Source organism: Mastigoproctus giganteus, chromosome 10 (assembly GCF_048544385.1).
Source record: "Mastigoproctus giganteus isolate SK-2022 chromosome 10, ASM4854438v1, whole genome shotgun sequence".
In the NCBI taxonomy this organism is placed as follows: domain Eukaryota; kingdom Metazoa; phylum Arthropoda; class Arachnida; order Uropygi; family Thelyphonidae; genus Mastigoproctus; species Mastigoproctus giganteus.
Window position 1 is genome coordinate 179,396,635 of NC_143584.1, and position 8,579 is coordinate 179,405,213.

An 8,579-nucleotide genomic window follows, 5' to 3' on the forward strand; every position below is an offset into this window, starting at 1 on the left:
GGCAATCAGTCTAAGGACTCAATAAATGATGACTCATTAGATGATGCCGATTTAACATGCCCTCCGTCGTTAACATGGAATGGCACGAGGAGCGCGAGCAGTGAATTAACACAGATTTTGACAGTTGTGAAACAACTTTCAAACGAGTTCCGCCAGTTCCAGAAAGAGCATTTAAATAGAGCCGATCTTGCGGCTAATAAACTAATGGAACTTCTTGAGTTGACAAAACAAGATTCCCATGATGTGAAGTCACTGACAAACAACCTCGATGATAGCACTCAGTTCCTGCAATCTGAGAAAATAAATACTTGAAACAGAAAGAAAGTGCAATGGTGAAGTTTATTCAGATTTCGTTACTAATCCTGAGCAAGGAAACGTTCTTATTAAAGCTCAATTACAAGAGCTGAAAGACTATATCACGGTACTGCACAGAGGATAAGATAAAACTTATCCTCCTAGATATATTTAACAAAATCCAACTAAGGAATTTTGATGACCCAGCTAAATTGACGAACATACTTAATTCAAATGAGCTTATCCGATTATATAAAAACTATGCCCAATACATCTTAATTGCAATCTACCCTCATTGCACACACAATCCTGCTGACAGCCACTCCACACTGGCTTCAGGAGGAGATTTTTGCGAGGTAGAAAAAACGGAATCAGCACCCAGTTAAGCAATCAACTGATCATAGACCGCAGTCGCTGCAATTTGCAGAACTTAACGCTCTCTTGGTAAGACAATCCCTCCGTTCCTCTGACCAATCGTGTTGCCTTTCTCTTTACTCGCTCAAGTCATTCTGCATCCTTTCTAAATGAGGCCTCCAGACCTGTATGCAGTACTCAAGGCTTGGTCTGACCATTGCCTCATACAATGGGATAATCACCTTCTTTTCCCTGCTAGAAAATTCCTGTATACCATTGACAAAACCCCATGACCTGCTCTTGCAGCCTGTCTGCATTGCTCAGAAAACTTCATATCTGACTCCACAATTACTCCCAAGTCTTTTCAATTTTCCCACCCTAAGTGTAGTACCACACAGTTGGTAGGTCCCTCTGTGGTTATTTCTACCCATATGCAGTACTTCGTCAATGTTAAACTTCAGTTGCCACTTCTCAGCCCATCTACTGAAATTTTCTAGATCCTGTTGCAGTAGCACACTGCCATTACTGTCATTAACAACCATGCCAACCCTTGTATCATTGCAAACTTCGACACTAAGCCTGATATACCTTCATCAATATCATTGATAAATATACAAAACAACAGTGGGCCCAACACCGGACCATGTGGGACTCCACTGATAACATTAGTCCACGAAGAACAGCGTCCATTGATTACCACCCTCTGTCTTCTCCCACTCAATCACCCTTTTATCCACTGCAGCAACTTAACCTTAACACCATTCTGCTCCAATTTGTACAGTAGTCTTCCATGTGCAACAGTATCAAAAGCTTTCCAGAAATCCAAGTATATGATATCAAAATTATTTTTTGCATCCAGTTCCTTTGTAACTACATCATAGTATCCAGTCAAATTTGTCAGACAAGGCTTTCGCTTAACAAACCCATGCTGTGTCTGAATTATTGCAAATCTTGTCTAGATAATCCTGCAATGCATCTTTAACCAGCGACTGGATTATTTTACCCGGAACAGAAGTTAAACTAACTGGTCTGTAATTACTCGTGTCACCCTTCGATCCACCTTTGTGAATTGGGGACACATTTGCACATCTCCAGTCCGTGGGAACCTCCCCTGAGTCCAAGGATGCTCTCATAATTATGGCTAAGGGTTTGCTTAGTTGCTTTGCCGCCTCCTTTAATGTAACTGTATAGATCGCATCCACCCCAGGTGCTTTTCTTAAGTTTAACTTCAACAATTTCTCCTCCCCTTTGCTCTCAGTGATTACAAAATCATTAAGCACCCTATTACAATTTGATAAACTTCTGACGTAGCCAGTGGTCAGGAGCGAGAGTGCATAGCACGCGTTCCTTGAGTGGACCGGGGTTCAAGCCCTTGACTACTAAATACGATAAATATTTCTATTGATGATTTATTATAAACTCTACTGACTTGGTTGTCGTGCCGGAGTATAAACAGAAAAATTTATTTATTTATTTATTCTGGCATTTTTCTGTCTTAATACCTCTTCATGTGTGAATATAGATGCAAAATACTCAGTCAGTTTGTTTGCTATCTGAGCAGGATCATCAACAGTCGAACCACCGATATCAAGTGGACCAATCTGATTCATCCCCTTCCTTTTAGAGTTTATATAAATAAAGATATCACTGCTGTTTTTCTTAGCATCCTTTACCAAAGATTTCTCGTAATATGCCTTCGCTTACCTAACCTCCTTTGTGACTCGATTACAGACTAGTCTTGTGGTACATCAGATTATATCTGATGTACCACAAGACTGATTTATAGAAATATTGAAATCAACTAAGTTATCTTTGCCTCACTGGAGATCAGCATTTATGGATTTGGTAGCGCATATTTGAAAAGTTGCAACTGGTTGTCCAGGGCAAGGTTTCTCAATCTGGAAGATAAAATGCAATGTGTTATCATCAGCAAAATTAAGGATAGGATTTCCGTCAATGGGAGACGGTCATTAATACACAAGAAGAAATGATTGGGAGAAAGAACTGAAAATTAGGACACTTGAATTAATGGAGATCGACAGAGAGCCATCTACCATCAGGTGCAGTGAGCGGCCATAGAGAAAATTGGATATCCAATTGCAAAAACCGTTGGCAAACCATAGTATGGAAACTTATTTAGGAGACATTTGTGTCAAACATGAACAAAAACCTTGGAAATGTCGAAAGCAACTGCTTGAGTTTCACCAAACTTTTCAATTGAATTTGTCCGAAGATGAGCTACATAAGTCAGATTATCACCATTGTATCGACTCGGACGGAATCCATACTGGTGATCATTCATCGCATGGACGGTTTATTGACAGTTTAGAAGTTGGCGGTTAAAGGATTTCTCCATTACTTTAGAAAGAATAGAAGTAAATGCAATGGGACAACAATTGGATGGGAGGGATTTGTCATAATTTTTAGGAACAAGATGGATATGAGCAAATTTCCAAGCAGAAGGAAAAACGCCGATGGAATAAGAAAATATAAAAAATCTATGTAGAAGAACAGTAAGCTCAGGAGCACAGGTTTTAAGAACAACTGGAAAAATACTATCAGGTTCTGACATCATTTTGGCGTCAAGACAGTTCAAAATTCCTATGATGGCATCCTTTTCACAGAAAACCACAGGATGCAATGCATTGAGTGTACTTAGAATGGAGGTGGTTTACCAAGATCATCAATACACGACAATAGCCTAGAATACCCGACTACGATTTGATAGATACTTTTGACAGAAAACCACAGGATGCAATGCATTGAGTGTACTTAGAATGGAGGTGGTTTACCAAGATCATCAATACACGACAACAGCCTAGAATACCCGACTACGATTTGCAAAGATGCAGGTTTTCTACACTTATCCTGTTCAAAATCTAGTTTGGACTGAAAAATAAAGGCTTTACAATTGTTACGAGCTTTTGTGTATGCAGAAAATGCACCTTGATATTTGGATGCATGCCAATTGCGATATGTAACATTTTATCTTGAACAGCATTAGCACATTTATTTATTGAAAAACCAAGGTTTAGATAAAGTACAAGAATTTAAGGTGGAGTGTCGACAAAGGATTTCATCCCTACAAGAATAATTTCATTCACACGATCTGAGCAAACGTTGGCATCAGAAGATTTGAAACAGTAATTCAATCAAGAAAAAAAAGAAAAGAAATCTCATAGGTCATCCCATTTTGCATCCTTGTAATTCCAATCAACACAGTTTAAGAATGGCTACGACCGAATGGATCCATTGGAGAAGAGACCACTACCAAGTTGTGATATGAAGAAACACCGAGAATTAGGAGAATGAGGTCCTAGAGAACTGCGACCGTGTACTTAGAAGGGTTGTTTGTGAGAAAAGGTCAAGCGTGTAGGCTGCGAGGTGAGGATTGTCTGGTAATCTGGCAGGTAAAAAATCTGCGCGAGGTCATTAGAAATTTCAAAATCATCAGCATCTAGAATAGTTGGGTCTGTGTGATCAGAATATGAAAGAAAGTTGGAGTTTTGATCATTAAAATCAACGAAAATTTCCTCACTGTTAGGAAAGCTGGACTGGAGAAATTAAGTTTCAAAGAGAGGAAGTTAACGAGTTCCAAATTATTGGTGGAATTGGGAGAATAATAGACGAAACAAATGAATTTGACAGTATGGGGTAGAGAAATTTTAAGCCTGAGAAGATCGAAAAGAGGAGATTCTAAATTACTAAGTCGCTGACAGGGAATATCATAACGGCCATATGCACAAATATCACCTTTTAAAGCAAAAGGATTCGTACAACGAATAATTCGGAAAACTGATTTGAGGATTGTTGAATCAAACTGATAATTGGAATTCTTTTAATAAAAGTATGAGGAGTTTGACAAACTGAAAGTGGAAATGGATGTCATTGAGATTGTAAATTAGAGCAAGTATATTTGTGAAATGATCGAGGAAGTGTTTTGGCGGTTTAGATCTTTTCGCAGCTAAGTTTGTTCTATTAGTTTGACTATTTACGATGTATTCAGTGGTAAGGAGGTTAGGGAGTACATGTTGCATAAAATAATGAAGTTTTTCGTACACGTGGCAAGAATATATCCAGGTCCTTGACCACGAAAATGTTATTCGCATACACACTACTCTGACTCTTTCCAGTCACTATCTGGCAGAGTAGAGACTGCAAGATTATAGGTTAGCTGATGGTATTATTTATAACTACACCAACTTCCTAAATCTAGCACAATAGAACCCAGTACCAGACTGGCAATTTTCAACAACATACTAAAGTCGCCTCAGCCACTGAAAAGGTATGCATTGATCCAGAGTTACAAATTGGTTCAAATCACCAACTAGTTTAGAAAAATTTAAGAGCTACCCTAAGTGTTTAACAATGTGTCTTATTAGGGACATGCATGTCTGAACCTATACACTCATGTGTCCATAAACTTTTATGTCCTTAAAGCGCATAAGTTGTTTGGTCGATCTATTGGTTTCGTTGGGCGAAAAACAGGAGTTTCTGGAAGTGGCAAATACATCTGAGTGTAGAATGGCCGGAAATTTCATTAAACATTATTAATAGTAGTAACAAAAGGATGCAAGGTAGAAAGATTATAGCATTAGCCAAAAAAAAAAAAAAAAAAAGGAGAAAATACTACCTTCTTCATCAGGTATTCTGCAGCTGAAAGAAAATTTTTTCACATGTATCCTGCAACCATTTTTTTAAGGCCTTGATTCTTCAAGGCCTTAAATTTTTTTCTTTCAAAATTTTTCTTTCTTTTTTTACTCTTTTTCAACTTTCATAAGTTTAAATTTTATCTAAATAATGGTTATTACACGATTCACTTTCAATACGTCGTTCAATGACATCACAATTCAGACGGGCATTTCTAGTGTGCATGTGCACACTAGAAATGCATGGGGGCATTTATAGAGTGAGTCATGCGTTTGTCACTTGTGTTGCCTGTCGCATGTATTGAAACATCGGTCTAGTAAAAAATCAACCTCACGTGACATTTCATTTCTTTACGCCCGATGTTAGAAATATACTGATCTAAAATTAAAATTGGTGCACTAATGGAAGAATTTGAGTCACTAGAGGGACAGGTGCTTGCCCAAGAAACAAATGTAACTGAGAGCCTGTTAGATACTCAAATAGCTCATTGACTGCTCTGTTTGAAGGAGATTTAGTTTTACTTCGAAGATTCTGTTGTCAATGAAAAGGGTAATATTTTTTTAAAAAGAACAGGTGGACCAGATTCTGGGTGAGTTTGCCCGGAGGACCAAGTGATTGTTGTTGTTGTCGTTTGGGTTTTCGGTGAATGAAAACCATAGGCGATATTGCCCAGTATATAATATGCCTATAAATTGCGTGTATTCTGTGATCGATTTGCTGTTTGCTGAATGCCAGCCCCGAATTTCCGGAAGTAAAACCAAGCTGGCCACGATTGAAACCGATTAAATGGGCCACGTTGGACGCTGCTTATACCAACTGTGCTACCCACAACTGTGTGGGAAGCCATCGATGTTTGCTAGCAACACATTGTCAGATTTTAAAGAAGGTAAAGAAAAAAATCATTATTCATGTAGACATGTACAGTATCTTCTGTACAGCTGCTCCAGGAACATTAGTTCATATGCGTCATGTTACTCTGTGATGATATAAAACTCTGTAGAATGGCCAGAAACGTGTGTAGTGTTATGTTTGCATATATTATGTGTTGTTGTATTGTTTATGGCCTCTTTGCAGCAGGGCAAGCGATCTCCTGGAAAGCGTGCCCGGTGCTCGGCTACACCACGAAGAGGTGGGCCACAACTAGATATGTCCCTAGCCAAGTGGAGATAGACCATTGCAATCTTTTTTTGTGCCCTGAAGAGGGCGAAGTTCTGCACACACAGGCGGTAGTGCTATTTCAGTGGATGCCAGCAAATCCCATACCCACAGCTGCCCAATCTTAGGGTACCAGCATAGAGAAAAAAATAAAAAAATAAAATAATAATAATAAATATAAATAATAAATAAAAGTAAGAAAAAAATAAATAAAATAATGATTGTAAATATAAAATAAAATAAAATAAAAAAGATAAATAAAATCAAATCAATAATAATAATAATATATATATATATATATATATAAGTTAATTGCCTAAGTTTGGACAAATTCTGCACCCACTGGGGGCAGTGCAGTACCAGTGGGTGCCTGCAATCCTCGGGTTGCCCAGGTCTGAGGGAAAATAAACGTAAAAAAAAAAAAAAAAGAAGAAGAAAAAAAAGGGAAAAAAACTGGATCAATGTGGGGTGGAGCTTCAAAAAGATGATCTTCTAAGAGCTATTCAAGGTGACAATATTTTAACTTTGCAAGACACCACTCACTGTTGAGGCTGACGACATTACTGAAGGCGCTGGAGGCATCATACGGGATGAAGATGAAGCTGAAGCAAGATTGGCCAACAGAAGTTTTCTTCTAGCAAATAAATCAGAACGAATTGTTGTAGGATTCCAAGGTGTGAGGCAGAATCTACTAAATGATTTTCGTTGCCAGGTGAGAAGATGTTTATACAGTCTTGTAGGGATTTCCGTAGGTCAGCGTAAAAAGGGTAATGATAGAGCAGGTGGTTACAGGCTTCCAGTTGGAGACAAAGACAAGAATCGATATTGCTTGTTCTGAATTGAAAGAGTTTGGAGTTAAAAGAGCCATGTCCGGTTATGATAAATGATGTGTAGAGGTTTGAAGAGAACCATAGGGAGTTTTTCTTGTTAGCAGTGGACATGTGTATATGTAAAGGGCGGCACTTGGAACATTCGTTCAACTCCGCCTCGTATCTCTGTGAAGAACAGTATCACTACAGATGGACCAGATATGTGTGTGACGTCAGTTTGTGTGTATTATGTGTGTGTTCTGTTATTCTGTTCTGGCCGCTTGGCTACCCAGAAGCATCAGTCACCTGGACGGATGATTCTGGGTACTCGTCCACACCACGGGAAGGTGGGCCAGTCCCAGTATATCACGTAACGTCTCAAAAGAGACTCTGACCCACCTGTTGTTGCCAGCAGGTGGCCAGGATCCTCTGGGGGCCCATTCCAGAGGGACTTCAGCAAAAAAAAAAAAAAAACACATTCACCCGTGGTGCAGGTTTTGAAAGGAAAAAAAAAATAATAATCATGATCATTAAATAAAAAAAAAAATAATAATAAAAAAATAATAATAAATAAAAAAATAATAATAAAATAAAATAAAGAAAATATATATATATATTAAAAAGAAAAAAATGAAAGAAATTAAAAAAAAGTAGATGGAAAAGAAAAAGGGGAGGAAAAAAAAAAGAAAAAGAAAAAAAAAAGGGAAGATGAAAAAAAAAAAAAAAGAGATGAGGAAAGGAAAAATTATAAATGAAAAATAAAAATAAAATAGAATAATAATATGCCTGAAAAGGTCAATAGGTTGATCTTTGATCGGTGCTTGAGGTTATGTTGCCACCGCATTAGTTGTAAGCATATCTTTCCTTCTGGCAACGACAGCAGCTGCAAAAGCCTGGAATGCAGACAAGTGATGTGGGGTCAGAACAAGTTGGTCAACTTGATTTATGCTGAAGGATTAGACTTCATTTCGCAGCTCATTCCTAATGTCTTCATAGCAGGCACATTCCTGGAGAAGATGTTGCCAGTTTTCTTTTGCTCCACAGAAACAGAGGTCAGTATTTAACAGGCCTAGATGGTGGAGTTTTTCGTTAAGGGATCCATGCCCAGTAATAAGATACGATGTTTCCAGACTAATTGTAAACCACGAACTAACCTTCTTTGACATCACAAAGGAGACATCCGGTAGGAAATTTCTGGTTACAGTGCCAACAGTTGAATTGTCCCACCTTGTTTGCCAGACATTTATTAGCTCTTTAAAGCATCGAGCTTTTTCCCTTTTATTGTCATCATTCAGCGATAGGTCTATATCCATGATG